The 15,905-nt window shown below is 42.3% G+C and overlaps 2 long non-coding RNA genes and 1 pseudogene across 2 annotated transcripts; all 3 read right to left on the bottom strand.

Moving 5' to 3' along the window:
* Positions 1-1,980: 1,980 nt before the first annotated feature.
* LOC147985771 (uncharacterized) lies at positions 1,981-5,985 on the bottom strand. The gene is made up of 3 exons (XR_015615149.1): positions 5,753-5,985; positions 5,173-5,370; positions 1,981-4,941 (listed from the first exon to the last, which is right to left on the bottom strand). It is a non-coding gene; the product is annotated as an uncharacterized LOC147985771 (long non-coding RNA).
* A 3,085-nt stretch (positions 5,986-9,070) lies between these two features.
* Positions 9,071-10,802, bottom strand: LOC147985770 (uncharacterized; annotated as a pseudogene).
* Positions 10,803-12,715: 1,913 nt separating this feature from the next.
* On the bottom strand, positions 12,716-13,766 carry LOC147985769 (uncharacterized). Its single transcript, XR_015615148.1, has 3 exons — positions 13,314-13,766; positions 13,032-13,226; positions 12,716-12,852 (listed from the first exon to the last, which is right to left on the bottom strand). It is a non-coding gene; the product is annotated as an uncharacterized LOC147985769 (long non-coding RNA).
* Positions 13,767-15,905: the final 2,139 nt, after the last annotated feature.

The following is a 15,905-nucleotide window of genomic DNA, read 5'->3' as shown; positions in this document are numbered from 1 at the left end:
CGTGCCGATGTTGAGCACGCCGCCGACCAAGAAAAGACGTGCAGTCGTCGTCCTCCGCGAACAGCAAGAGCCATGGCTCCGACAGTGGCACTTGCAGCTGGAGCGCCTTGCCATACTGGATCCTGTGCACGGGCATGGGATGCACGGTGCTGATGTGGTGGGAGAGCACCGGTGGCGGGCCTTCGTAGCCGCAGACGGGCACGGGGCATTTGTAGGGCGCGAGCGGACACACGCTCTGGTGATCGACAAGCTTGTGGTAAGTGACGTAGAGCCCACAGCGTTCATGCATGCACTCCACCCTCACCGAGGAGAGGACGGCGTCACCGCCGTGTTCCGCACGTCGAAGCCACCACCGTGCTCGCACTTCTGGCACTGCCGCTGGTTCCCGAGGCGCTCGACGTGGCAGTCCGCGCAGGCCAGGTGCCCTCCCTTGCACTGCACAAATCAATCGAACAACACATCAATCAAGGAACCTGCACCTTGCTCAATCAGCCGAATGGACGGGGTGTATTCGAACCTCATACACTGGAGGCTTCAAGGGGTGGAGGCACAAGGGGCAGTGGAGCAAGCTAAGGTCCATCGAGACCACAGAGAGCTCCATCGTCAGGTCCTTTCACTACAAAAAAATTACACTTCCGTGATGATATGTGTTTGTCACAATAGGTCATGTTTTCTGTCATGCATGTACATCCATGACAATTTTATGACAGAATCGAGATAGTCATACATGTGCTGTCGTAGAAGTGTTCCATGACATTACCAAAATTATCATCACGGAAGTGTCCACTTCCATGACGGTAAATCACGTGTCACAGAAGTGCTTTCGTCAAGGGTGACCGACACGTGGCATCCACAGTAACGGAACGCCGTTAAGCTATCGGGTCTGGTTTTGGATCCGATAACCCATTAACAGGCCCGACCAATGGGGATTGTCCACGTGTAAAATCATCATTGGCTGGAGGAAACACGTGTCAGCTCACCGTTGGGACAGATGTCATCCACTCATAGGACCCAAAGCGCCTATGATACGTCGACATGTGGCATGGCCCAACAGAGGCCCATTCCTATGAAAAGGCGGGCCCGTTTGACTTGGTCAAAAGGTGGCGGGCCGGCCCACGGCAAGCCTGTTAACGGCCTATTCGCATATAGCCCATTTACAGCCCGCTATCCTAGGGCCCATTTATGGCCTATCCGAATTAGGCCCAGTAGCGTCATCTGGGCCGTCCAATATAATTCCAGCCCGTTTTAACTTTCGGCCCATGTATGGCCCATGACGTCTTTCGGCCCATATGACGCCCTTAGTAACCCTCGGCCCCTTAACGACCCGTGGTAAAACTGGCCCGTAATGAACAGTGTATCACTTTATACCCATTAACGGCCCATTATTCTGTTGGGCCGTTCCAACCCATGTTATCTTTCAGTCTTCTCAGGGCCCATTTATTCTTGGGCTCATTTCCAGCATTTGGTTACTTACGGCCCGTTACTGTCATTTTTTGCTTGTGGGCCAAACTCAGCATGTGGTTACGGTCGGCCAGTTTGTGGCCCGTTAATACGTTGGGCCGTTGTCATGTCGAAAAAAACCCGTTGGGCTATTTTCATAGAGTTATCAAATACGGCATATTAACGGCCTGTTATTGTCCACGAATAGTACGGCCCATGATTGGCGAAATGATGATACGCCTCGTAGAAGGCCCATGGATCGTACGGCCCGTAAAAGGCCCATGGATCGTACGGCCCGTAGAAGGCCAATGGATCCTACGGCCCGTATAGAAGGCCAATGGATCCCGCGGCCCGTAGAAGGCCCATGGTTACAACAGTCCGTGTGTTGCCATGATTATTTTGGCCTATTTTCCAAAAATAGGTTATTGTGGCCACTAGAAAAACACAGAAAAAGAATTGCAGTGACTACAAGCAAACAACTAAACAAGACAATAAGGAAATAAATAAGCAAGCAATTAACGCTAGCCTATTACCGCTATTACACATATTACATCCACTGGGCATCAAAGTTCACCACCAGTGCAAATATAGGGAACAAAGCAGCGTATTACATACACTGGCCGTCAAAATTAGCCACCAATGCAAATAAACACGGCAGCAAAACAAGAGCATAACTGAAGCAACTTCAGAAGAGCTCAAGAAATGTGGTATCCACCATGTTGGCAATAAGCTTAGCAAGCTTATTAGCTTTGTCCTGTTTGGCGCTAAAATCCTCCAACACTTGTTGTTGCACCAGAAAGTATGCATCTGAATGCTCCAGGGACTTCCGCAGTCCTTCCGCTTCTTGTCACAGCACAGCTGATCGATGTCTTTCAGCTTGTAGTTGAGACTCAAGAAACCGAACTGATTCAGACAGTGAGTTTGAATAGCTTGTGCAAGCGGTAGTGGCTAGTAACTCGAACACTAAACCAAGACAAGACTTTGGGGTTGTCTCATTGTCTTCGAGATAGTCTTCCTTAGTTGTATTATCAGCTTTATTGGAGACCAACAAGGATGTGTCACTATCCTGAACCTTATCCGCATTACTTCCTTTACCATTGCTTAATAAGGCACTCTTCCCCAATATTCTGTCAGCATTCTAAAAGAAGAAACAAGCAGACACATAACAGGTTTAGCATGTACTAGTATATGAAACTAATTTTGGTGAACCAGTTCATTAGTAAGGTGGACAGGATTAAACTACCAAGTCTTCTATTGCCAAGTACTAGTACATAATAAAAGCATCAAACAAACATATATCTATGTCCCGTGGTCACTGAATTGTCTTGCCAAATCAAAATGGAGACACGGTTCAAATCATATCAGTTTAAGACAAAGCAGCAGTGAAAGAATACAAAGCGTGGGAAACTACACGGCACAACAAGATTCATATGGGTACCACGGGTCTACATGTACAACAACACTATTGGCTCTGTTGTGATGCTAGTAATGTGCATGATATGAGAAGTCAATTGTATACACAATTGAAATTGAAATCAACAAAGCTATTGATAAGAGCAAGCGTGTTAAAGAAACATGCATGAACATACCTGCTGGGCCATTGGAGTTTCGATTGGATCCTTTAATTTAAAAATAAATTTGTATGAGTAAATACTGTGATACAAGAGCAAAGCAGTATGCACGATAGCAATCATAGTTAAAAAAGGCGCGCTTAAGCGCGCCTAGGCTCTAGGCATTGGCGAAACGCATTGCGCATAACTACGCTTAATCTGTGCATAACTGCGCATAAGCATGCTCTTTGGTCAGTAAAGTGCAAGGCAATGGAAAACGCACAATTAATGCCTAGCGCTTTTTTGAACTATGATAGCAATGGAATCTTAAATTAGAACAGTTGTTCTTCCGGTTTAGGCACTTATTCTACATGAACAGAGTATAGTAAGACGCAAGAATATAGTACTTAAAATAGAAAATGAGCTCATAGACCTTACCACATTCTTGGTTCGGGACCAGTACAAAACAAGGCGTTCCCAATCATCGTCTAGTAAATGTGTCTCATGAGAAAGTAAGGGAATTTGATGAGTTTTTTTGCCGGTGAAGTAAGTTTTCTTCATGTAATTCCGATATTGCCACCAAGCATTCTTGAAGATAGCAGAGGTATTAGCACAGGTTACCTCATCCCGAGTTTCCAAATCGGTCCTTCTCTATAGAGAAAAATGGGAAAATTTGTTGTATTATAACCATCATGGAGGTAGGATGTATGAGACAAAGCAAAGTAATTGCCATGAATAACATTACTTACACATAACTCCTGGACAAACACCTGCAACTAGCATTTTCCTTCATCTTCAGTATAATATTTCCAAGATGGGAAGATACACACATACAATTTAACAACATCAAATGTGATAGATGCTAAACTACGACTAGCTGGTTGTGCTTCCTCCACAGGAATAGGCGTACTAACTGGTGGAGTTGGGGTTTGCCGTGGTAGTACTGGCCCTTTGGGCACTGGAGCTGCCTTACTAACTACTCTTGTTTGGGAGCTCTGTGGTGGAGATGGTACTGTGTCAACAGGAACTGGGTTACTATCTGCTGGGATTGAGGTTAGATTGGGTGAAGCTGGTTCTCTGTCCATCGCAGTAGGGGTACAATCTGTGAGAGTTTGGGTTATGTGTGGTAGGGCTGGTTTTCGTGCATGTACAACCGGGGTGCTATCTCCACCAAGAGGTAGCACTATTTTAGCTGGTTCTCTATCCATCATAGCAGGGTTACAAATCTGTGAGAGTTTGGGTTATGTGTGGTAGGGCTGGTTCTCGTGCATGTACAACCGGGGTGCTATCTCCACCAAGAGGTAGCACTGTTTTATTTGAAGACCGTATTTTTAGTCCGCTAAATGTCGGCATCACCCGCTCCAATTCAAATGGCTGATAAATAGGAAACATAGTTGAATGTATAGACATTGTATGAGAGACAGATGCAATAGATAGTGTGGGAAAAAGAGGGCATGAAATAGTTGACATGTATATTGTTTAACTAAAACGGATAGCATGACATAATTTCACATATATGATGTCTATCTAAACTGGATAGCATATCATAACATAATTCAAAGATATGATGAATAACTAAACAGGATCGCATGACATAATTCACCTACATGTTATCTAAGTAATCAGGATCGCATCATTTAATTCACATATGTGATTTATATGCTAAACAGAGGCCATTAGATATGATGTCTGAACTAAGAACATGGTGTTGAATATTGTGTATATGATGTCTAAACTATGCAATGCAAGACACCATATACATGATATGGGCAGTATAACCGTGCCAAGTTAGAGCATACACCTCGGTGGGGGAATATAACTGGTCATCTGTCTCCGAATCCATCTCTGAGGAGCTATCGGGACCCAACAAGAGATCTGCTTTGACAGGTAGCACTGTCTACTCTGAAGGCTTTGTTTTCACTCCATATTTTTCAATCTCCCACCCAAATGGCTGATTCATAAGAAGAGTAGTTTAATGTATAAACATTGTCGACAAATGAAAATGTAATGAAGAAAAGGATGAGCAAGATATCATTCAAATATATGATGCCTGGTTAAACAGGATGGCATTATAGAACATGTATAAACTAAGCAGATGACATATGTGATGTCAAAAAGTAGGCACTGCAAGGCAACATATGCATGATATGACTAACATCATTATGCCAAGGTAGAGCAAAACCTTGGGGGGGTAAATAGGAGTGGTCAGCGGCGTCTGAATCCGCCTCAGAACAGATATCTTCCTCTGGATTACAATCTAGAGAGGGGTGGGGAGGGTTTGCCATTGAACCCACCATGGAGCGATGTCTGCATGACATTGTATTGCCGCGCAAAACTCTTCTCTTTTTCTCTACATGTTCAACATAACTGTGTACAATATCTGACATGCATACGAAAAAAATATGGTGAGATTATGTAAGGAGAACATGCAGAAATTTAGAGTGATGGTAACAACCAGTGGATGGATCCAAAAATAATGATAGCAGGCTGATGATTGCTTTAATTTAATAAAAAGATAGATGATGATTGCTTTACTATTTGTTTCCCACCCAAGATGAACAACATAGGCATACCCTAGCTGAACCAGATATTAGACAGAGATATTATTCATTGCTTCCTCGATATGTGCCTCACAACTAATTTAGAACTCAAGTTTGAACATTAATTTGGACCTGACTTGGAGTCCAAGAGGTGAACATGACGATAAAGTAGTAGGTAATTTTAAGCAATGCATAACTTAAGCAGAAACAAAAGAGTGCGACCTCTCTTGTGGACCCGTGTACTCCTCAGGTTCATCTGCTGAGTCGATGATGGTGATGCCGTTGCGGTGGGTGCCGGCGGCAGGGAAGGAGATCTGAAGCGGCGAAAGACGGTCAGGAGTCGTGATGTCTGGTTTGGTGGATGTTTCTGTCGATGGAGCAGCTCAGTTGAGGTGGACGACGTCGTGGCAGGAGCAGGACAAACCAGACAAAGTTTCCTTCGACACCTACCTGTAACTGAAGTAATTCTGTAAGGGTTCATTTGACTTGCATGATTCTAAAAACGCAGGGATAGGAAAAACAGCAAAATAGGATAGGAATCCATATGGTAAACATAGCATTTGTAAACACAAGATTTCTGTCAACTTGAGTGTTTGGTTTACAGGAACTAGCGGAGCTACCCACGCATTTGCGTGGCTAGAGTATTTATTTATGATTACATTGGTTTGGACTTTTGACTTTATTTGTGCATTTAACATTATGGTGTGATATTTTAGCATTCATTAAATATTTTAGCATGAAATTATTTTTTCTTTGTATGTGCTAATTTTTTCCATTATATGAAAATTATATATGATAGATTTATTTCGAAAGATTTTTATTATATTTGTGAGTGTGTGTTAGAAGGTATTAAGTATTGTGTTTTTTGTTGCGAACCAGCCTATGGTTATGTAGTTAGGAGTACGGTGGTATTTCCAACTTATCGGCGTTCAAATCCTTGACTTTGACACTATTGTTGATAAGTCGAGTTAGTGTCTTTAATCCACTCATACCGTGTGCTTGCCTGCCCTCATAGGAGTGAGTGTATGTGTGCATGTATGAGTGTCTGCGTCTGTATTATGTTAAAAATATATTTTTTTATATAGAATTAAGAATCAAACCATTTAGCTAGCATAAAAAGTATTGAAAGAAATGCCATTTCTATTTATGTATTCATTTTGTTCATTTCATGAAAATTATGTCTGACAGATTTAAACTTTTTTGTGACTGTCTTTTACTTCATCCTTTTCTAAATATAAGTCTTTTTTAGAGATTTCAATATGGACTACATACATATGTATATAGACATATCTTGAAGTGTACATTCACTTATTTTACTTCGTATGTAGTCCATATTGAAATTTTTAAAAAGATTTATATTTAGGAACGGAGGGAATAGAAGCTTCAAAGTATTCTTTTATATGGAACTGTACGGCTATATGTGAAGTTGATTCCATTCGTACTCTATTCTTGACTGGACCAAAATATCGTCTACTCCCTCCTTTCCAGTTTATAAGGCTTATCTCATTTTTTTCTTCATTTTTTCAATTTATAAGGCTCATCTCCATCTTCTTTTAAGGTTCCAAGGCGCATTAAATCTTAGCATGCAAGAATTAAAAAGGAATTCACCAATGCATGTAATGCTACTACTCATCTAGTGGTGAAGCATGCATGCACTGCAATTAATCTCAATTAATGCATCAATTTAGTTTGGGTAGTTTTGTAAAGTACGAGATATATTTCTCCACTCATCATACGCCTTGATTGATGAGATTTCAGATTTGAGTCTTATAAACCAAAAAGGAGGGAGTAGAAAAATACTGGACCAAAATATCATCAAGAAGGCCTCTAGCACAGCTCTTCTCCCCTGCTTTTCAGTGGCAGCACCATCGCATGCGCTCGTCGTTGGCTCGGCTGTGTACCGCGGCCAACCATAGCGTCAGCGGATGGAAGATGTATGCCACAGCGTCTCTCCCGATCTATTTTTCCGAATGGATTTTAGGGAGCCTTCAGCCCTTCACAGGTAAAATCCCTAATTTTTGTGCATCTCACATGAGGTAAATGTCATCCCAGATTAGAAATTGTTGGGTAAAATCTCCATGCCACAACCACGCTCAAGATTTAGTAAAGAAGATATTTTAAATATCCTTGCTGCAGGAACTTTTTCTTGGATCTGCTACAAAAGAGATTGAGAATTGGGGACTATTCATTAGAGAGATTAGAGTTGGTATCGTGATCTTCTGGAAGTATGTGGTATGAGAGAGATGATGTTATATTCAGTAGAGTTGATATCCATTGCCAAATGAAAAAGGTACGATCTGTATTTTTTTGCTCTCAGAAATTACTTCTAAGTTTATATAAATATTAATGTAGAAAGAACTTATGTGTACAAACATGATAGAGTTAGTTCACGGATACATAACTGATGAACGGAAAATTATATATTTTATTGAAAGATTAAAGATCCATATGTACGCATACATTTATTCGCTCGAGGAGGCTAATGCCTATGTTTTTAGAGAGACAAATTGAGGAGATTTGGGGAATCGGAAACTATTTGTGAGAGAGATGTGTGTTAGATTGTGAGAGATTAGTAATGGCTATTTAGGGGAATTAATTGGTGAACTTTCTATAGAACATTTTTAAAAGATTTGGATTTTGAGATTAACCGTGAATATATTTTAGTTGTGGGTCGTGGCTATAATGCGGGAGATTACGAAAAGCTTATTGTAGGTGGAATCCATTGGTGATTTCATTGTTTCATCTGCTACGATATTTTTTTGTGTTAAAAATATTCAAGGATAAATAACTAATTTTAAATTTAATATTTTACAGAAAGATCAAACATATATATCTATGGATTAATAATTATTTAAAAATTTAACATGTCAACCAAGTAAATGTGTTGTTCAAAATGTATGGTAAGGTTGTTTATGACTCTATGTAATTATACATGAATTGTCTAATGACTTGAGGAACTGCACTATCAATTAAAAAATCTCTTTGTAAACAATATTCATTGTGACATCTTTGGTTGGACACTCTTCGTCATCGATCAGCACCTTCAATCCTTCCTTGTTTGTCACTCTTGATAGTGCCACATATAGTTGTCCATGGCAGAACACTTGCTTAGGCAAATATATGCCTACCTTGTTTAAGGACTGAACTTTGGCTCTTGTTTATTGTCATTGCGAAGCACACTGATAATGGATATTGCCTTCTTTTCAGCACGAATGGCCATTTTGAGTCGCTTGGTGACATGATGATTCGAGGTACGTATACCTTATTGCCAACATGTGTTCTTGTGATTATTTGTGTCTCGATGTATTTGTATCCAAGTTGTGTAATTGTCATTCTTGTACCGTTGCATAAGCCTGCTGCTTGGTTGATGTTGCGTAGCAGCATGACCGGCAAACCTACCTTCAGTTTTAACTTATGGTCTGGTATTCCTGGGAACGTTAAGGTGTTGAGGAGCTCAGTAGGCTGCATGTTCATCATGATGTTGGTATTTGTCGTTGCCTTGCACACTGTGTCCAGGCTTAGGCATGTCACCTCTTCACCCTATATTTGGCTCATTATGTGGTCATTTATCTCCTTGACTGTATCATTTCTTGGACATAGTATTGCTCTTTCTTCTAGGTAGTCCCGCTCACGGTATTTTTGTAGCAAATTTGGGTATATGCTTTTGACGATTTGTTCTTTATGATTTTCTCCTTTCTCTAGCAGTAGGTCTTTTGGTATTTTTATCCAATCCTCTCCTTCATCTGATGTTGTTTTGCCATCGCCAATCTGTAGTATCCACTCTGCAAATTCAGCGACCTTTTGCTTTTGTATTGGATCATCTGACAAACACTTCAGCCGCATGTTTTGTGTTAACTCAAATATTTCAAAGTGTTTCCACAGATATGACCTTTTGATTGAAGCATTTACTATCTGCTCTCTCCTTCCTTTGGTTATAACTGGCAGGATTTGTCTGAAGTCGCCTCCTAGTATAACTGTCATTCCACCAAATGGCTTGTCATCGCTGTTTTCATTAGTGAACCTTAGAATATCTCTCAGGCTTTTGTCTAGTGCCTCGAAGCAGTGTTTGTTTGCCATAGGAGCCTCGTCCCACAATATAAGTGATGTCTTCTTTAGCAGTTCAGCCAAATGCAAGCCTTGTTTTATTTCACACATTGATTCTTCAGTGATATTAAGTGGAATACGGAACCTTGAGTGTGATGTTCTTCCACCTTGGAGAAGCAATGCTGCAATGCCACATGATGCTACCGCAAGCACTACCTTCCCCTCTGATCTTAGCTTTGTCGTTATTGCTTTCCATAGATAGGTTTTTCCTGTGCCACCGTAGCCTTCGACAAGTATCTGCTTTCCTAGGCCTTTGTCGACTGACTCCATTATTGCATCATAGGCCTTTTTCTGGTCTTGGTTAAGATTGTTTAGTATGATTTTGTGCTCATCCTAGAGTTTGTCCATGTCGTAGTTGACCTCTTCGTTTATTAGTATGTTCCCAAGTTCTTCTAGCTCTACGACATTTGGTAGTTCTATGTTTGGATAGTCCTTTAGTGACTTTCCTACTTGCCTCATCACTTTTTCTATCTCAATCAGACCATACGCTTTCTTCTGTGTGTTTGTAAGCCAAAGTGTTGGAAAGTTTAGAATAGTCCTTCTTTTGTATTGCATATCTTCACACAACGCCTCCCATGTTGAATCCCACAATACCTTTGGGTTTGTGACTTTGCAATGGGACAATATGGTGGTGAATAACTGACGCAGTTGTGTTCCGGATGCCCAACTTGATGCTTCATTGATACAGTCAATCCACTCGGTGTCATCATCGAGAAATCTGAGGGCTTGGCATGCTGATTTGTATGTTGGGTGAATGACTCCATCAACGGTCCTAATGTCCTCAAATGATGTGCATCCTTTATTGGTGTTTAGAAGCATCCTCATATGATATCTCTCGCCACTTATGGGATGTGCATAGTAGATTCTTCCAATTGCATAGTCCCTTTTTCGCTTCTGCCAAAATTTAGTTTCTCTTTTCCATACAAACTTTGTAGGGAATTCTGCGTAAGTCAATCCTTTTCCTAGCTCGTATATATTATTTGCCTCCATCCACTGAGTGAACTTGGTGATTTTAGATCCGTCCCTTGTTACTATCTTTTCAAGATCAGTGGAGTCTGGAAAAATGACTTGTTGCTCATTTTCAAGATGGAAAGGTAGCCTCTCAACTGCTAGATCGCAATACTGGAGATCAAACTGAAATATCCTCCAGCATGCTTCTGATGTTGATATGTATCTCATCTCTAGGTATTTCTTGATCTCGTTAGTTTCGTTTGCCGTGCCACTTTCCTTGAGCAAGGCTGTAACATGGTCATCATCTTTATGGATATACTTAAATAGGTACTTGATTGATCTGGACCTATTGCACCACTCAACATTTATGTGAGTTTGATACTTGACCAGAAGGTTCCGGTTGTATGGCACGACAAATCTGTTGTCGAGCATCACCCCTCCCTTTTTGATCTGCCTTCCGTCATCCCTCCTTTTATATACTGGAAATCCGTCCTCGTCAATGGTAGTGCTGACATTGTATCTTTTTGGGAAATGCTTGGTGCATCTATGGTCCACCATGCATGGCGAGTTTTTCTTAGCCTCTCCGCACGGGCCATGCATCATGAAGTTCTCAACAGCTTCAAATGCCTCTGGATCCTCATCCTTGTTTGGGATCTCAGCGCTTATTATTTTGTCGATTTGCGATGGTTCCGGGTACTTGTCTTTGTCCTTCAAAAATATTAGTATGTGCGCATGCGGGAGTCCTCTCTTTTGGAATTCTATTGTGTAGATGACTGCAGTTGATTAATAGTTTGTCAGATTTAGCTTAAATCGGAATGCATGTTACTAAAGAGCTAGAATCTGACGGAGTATAAGATGATGCATGTTTCTAAAGAGCAACATTCTGACGGACTATAAGATGATGCAGGAAAGAGTAAAGATTGATGGTCAATGGGACTTACTTGCAACTGTTTCTCCAAAGTATTTCTTTTCTTTTATGTCTCTCGTTAGCTCCTTTAGTTTGATCATAAATACTCCGTCCACAATATCTGGCCGATCAGCTGGCTTTTGGCCACCTCCCTCTTCATGTAGCATGTATTGGATCTCAGGCCACTTTGCATTGTATGTGAATGTTATAAATAGGTCTGGGTATCTAGCCCAACGACATATTGCAAAGGCATCTTGCAAATATTGTGCCTTGTTTCTTCTACCACCTGTAAAAGATGAAGGCACAATTATCCTATTTCCAACTTGCTCTGTTCTTGTGTCCCTTCTCTCAATCGCATCCTGCAATCCACTGTAAAGTTTAGTTCGTAGCTTTCCTTGATTGTGTCGGATCCAGTTTAGTCTATTTTGCTCGATACATGTGTATACATCCACCCAAAATTGCAGTGAAAAATGCCTGGACTTGAGCAGTAACATTCCTTGATCAGGACGTTGCTGTAGGTAGAATGCATAGTAGTCCAACAACGTTATGTATTTCCTGCTGTTTGTACCTCCTTTTGTTTTCTTGTAGGGCATCTCAAGTTTAAAACCATCTTCTCCATATGGGAAAAACAACGGATATTGCATGGACATGAATTTCGGGTGGATCTCTGATATCCTTTGTGGCTCCATATTTTTGTACTCAACAATAGTGTCACGTCCTTCACTCTCTCCGATTGGATCTCTTACTACCAACTAGAGCTGCACACTGATGATGCAGAACCTAGAGAACACCTGGTCATACACTTTGTCAGTATCTACCTCCTCCATAGGTGAAGAAGCTGATTTTACTCTGAATCAAAGAGTGGCCCCTTGAAGATAGGAAAATGCATGCAATTAATTGTCAGATTGGGAATTACCACACCTTTGCTTTGTTGCTAGTCAACTAAATTGAGTCTGGTGTGCTATTGCAAATGTGTTGCTATGGCCCAGGAAAAGGAAGAAGAAACCCAGTGAACAAGGTCTAAGGTTTCTGTTGAGTAATGAAAATTCATTGTCCTAATCGAAACCCTCTCCATTTTTCACACTTATAACATTTGTCATAATCTATGGAAATTCACTGTCATAATCAAAATAAAATAAAATTTGGTTTGGTGCTAATACATTTCAGAAGCATGTCAAGAAACAACAGACGAATAGGAAGAGCATAGAAGAACTAACCTAAACCACATGAAGGGGGCAGAGGAAGCAACCCCACTCTGAAACTCTGAAAGTGCACACTTATTGTGCTTCTTCTTCTTTGATCAATAAGCACTTGACTTTCCACCTTGTCATAGTAGTATGAGCAGCTCAAGATAAAAGCCCTGTTTAGCCATGGCCAAATTTCAGTAGACTAACTTGCAGTATAATGGTTGTTACACTCCATTTTCACACTTACAACAGCAAAATAGATATCCTAAACCACATTCGCAGGTTACAAAACAATTTGTGAAACATGGTACTCTTATTTTAAGAGAAGAAATAGATCAGAAGGCGAACTTACCTTCAGAAGCACCAGCACTAAATGTTCCATTATCTTGTCAGCGTGAGGATCACCATCAGCTTGTCATACTCCAAGAAACGGACCTAATCCAGACCAGCCTCCTAAATGTTGCAGATCCAAAATCCAAAACGAACCATGTACTAATTGGGGCCACTTCTCTTACTGCTAGATGTTGACAGTGCCAATGTCATAGTCCTGCAAGAACGAGACACATCAGCTAAACATACATGGGTATACCTAGTGGAAAGGAGAGGGAGGAAGGGATAGGTGACGGAGAGGAACCTGGATGTGCAGGGGCACGAATCCTGCATGGCCCTTCTCCATCAAGGCGGCTGCTGGACCGGTCGACGCCCCACAGGCTGCTGCTGCCCTTCCAGCTGCCTACATGTCCGGCAGATCCCGTCGGCCGCCACGCCCGCCAGACCCCCAACGTCCGCCACCATCGCCTGCATCCAGGCCGCCAACCGTAGCCTTGACCCGGCCCCCACCGTTGGCTCGACCATGGTTTGGGCATCCTCCTTCACTCGAGAGGCGTCGTCCTGGAGTAGGCGGTGGAGATCGGGATCGCCCACGAAGCGCGTGGCCATGATGGCCTGCGTGCGAGCGATGGGACGGCGAGGAGGAGGAAGAGGCGAGGCGGTGGAGGAGTAGCAGTTGGCGGCGGGGGCTCGGGCAGACGGGGGAAGGAAGGGGTCGGGGAAGAGAGCTGCGCGGGTGGTGGGGGAGCGAGTGCGGGCAGAGGCCGCGGCTAGGGTTTCTACAAGGGCGGGCTGCGTTTTATATGGCTGCACGTGAAATGACTAAAATGCCCTTGGCGGGGCACGGAATTTACAGGCGGTGGCATTCGCGATTTAAATGCGACGTGGCCACCTTCCTCCTGCCTAGCGGTTCTCCAGGGTTTATAGGTTAAATGCTGCAACTTCAGATGCGGATGGAAGGTTGTGTGTTCCGTTCCTTTTACCTAGTATCCGAAGTGTGTAATCATGGTAGTCTCCTTCTTGGAATCTATCTCTTGCCATTCTGAATGTTTTTGCGAGGATGTTGTTGTCGTCGAGCATTACTTTCAGTTCTTTGACGATGTTGGGGTCCACTGTTGACGGAAAATCAAATTGTTCTTCCGGTTCAATGAAGACTATGCGATTTATTATCATTGCATCTTGACGCACTTATCTTGTTTTCCACCTCATTTTCAGTATTATAGATGTATAGCTGTGCAAACCGAGGTTTGTCTATACCTTGAGGCAAAAGAGTTCCGATATGGTGGTAGTTTTGTCCATGCAAACTAAAAACATAAGGTCCTTTACGAGTGTTTATTTCCTTGTCCACATCTCCTCCCATCGATGTGAATGAAAACATTGAGTTGTATGACCTTATATTTTCTTTGAAGTTTACCGAATCCTGCCCTTCACTTCTTAAGAGGTTTCTAAGGTATGGTGGAGGTTCTCTTAGTGGCGGCAGATCGATTTTCCCTTGTTTGCAGCATATTCCAAAAGAGGGTGTCGTAGTTCCTTTGTTTGAATTTAATCTTTCTTCACACCATAGCAATGCTTTGCAATATTGGCATTTGTATGTTGGCCTTCCGAAGTTCCATGGCTTGCTATTAGCACTTTTCGAGGTTCTGGTTCTGTTGTTGTCTCCAACATTGACTCTAGTGTTGTTTTTGTTGGTTTCGCTTCTAGCGCGCTTCAATTCCCTATCTTCTTCAGCATTAGCCTTTCTCAATCGTTTAGGAGGCTCTGTGTTCGCATTTCTTCTTCCCTCTGTAGTCCTTGTCCGCTTTGTACTCCTTCAGTTTAGAGGTTGTTCTTTCTTTCTTTTTGTCTGGTGAGCTGCTGGGTCTAACCTATGTTGGACTCTCATATCTGCAAATGTGATTTCATCAGTGCGTATAGTTTTCTTAACATAGTATCATGTAATATAATTTATTTTGTAATCCCTCCGTAAAGAAATATAAGAGCGTTTAGATTACTAAAGTAGTGATCTAAACAATCTTATATCTCTACAGAGAGAGTACTTAATAGTGTTTTGCCTTTGCAGGCATGCAAGTGCATTTGGTGATGACTAAATGGACGTTGTCACATACAGTACATCTGGAGATTAATGTTGTTTATCTGGTAGGGAACTAAAAATCAATAATTGTTCAACCATGTTGCTCTTTTTGTAGCTTTCACATTATTATCATGGTAGTGTTAGGATGCATGAAAAAAAGAGCTTTATAGTTCAGTATGAGAAGAGTTTTGACGCAATGTTGAGCTGAGATCAAAATGCAGGCACACACATGAAGAATTGCATCGGGATATTACCTGAGGCTGATGGTGCTGATGTTGTGTCTTCAGTTCGTTGGACGTTTCTTTATGCCTGTGATCGTTTGGGTGTCGCTGGCGTATATTGGATGCAAGTTGCTGGAGTTGTTGCCATACCTTCAATTTGTCGGCCGTCTTGTGTGTTTGATCTTCCCGACATCATGAAAAAGTAGCTATTGAGAAAGTGCATCATGGGTCATTTATGAATGTCTGTCTTGTAAAATTATGGTTGAATGATGTTTATGTGATATAAGCAGAGGGATGAGTGTATGTGACCATACCTCTTGTTTGTTTTCTGAGACTGTCGGCGTTCTGGGAACGGGGGTCCCCAGACTTGCCTGCCTGCGGCCTGCGGCGTGGCTCAAAGGGGGGCCCAGCACGGCCCGTCTTCATTAACACAAACCCAAGACCCTCGCGAGGGGCCAAGCCTCGCGGGGCGGACGACACGAAGCTTCCCCAGGCACGGCCTCATCAGGCTGGCTCGCGAGGAGGCGGAGAGATCAAGGCGGGGTACCTCACGAGGTGCCTGTGACGCAAGCCATGACGACCAAGGGTGCCAGGCGGGCGACAA

Source organism: Triticum urartu, chromosome 2A (assembly GCF_056163025.1).
Source record: "Triticum urartu cultivar PI428250 chromosome 2A, HENAU_Tu73, whole genome shotgun sequence".
Classification (NCBI taxonomy): Eukaryota; Viridiplantae; Streptophyta; class Magnoliopsida; order Poales; family Poaceae; genus Triticum; species Triticum urartu.
The sequence above is the reverse complement of the archived record's forward strand: the minus strand, read 5'-3'. Positions and strand labels throughout refer to the sequence as shown.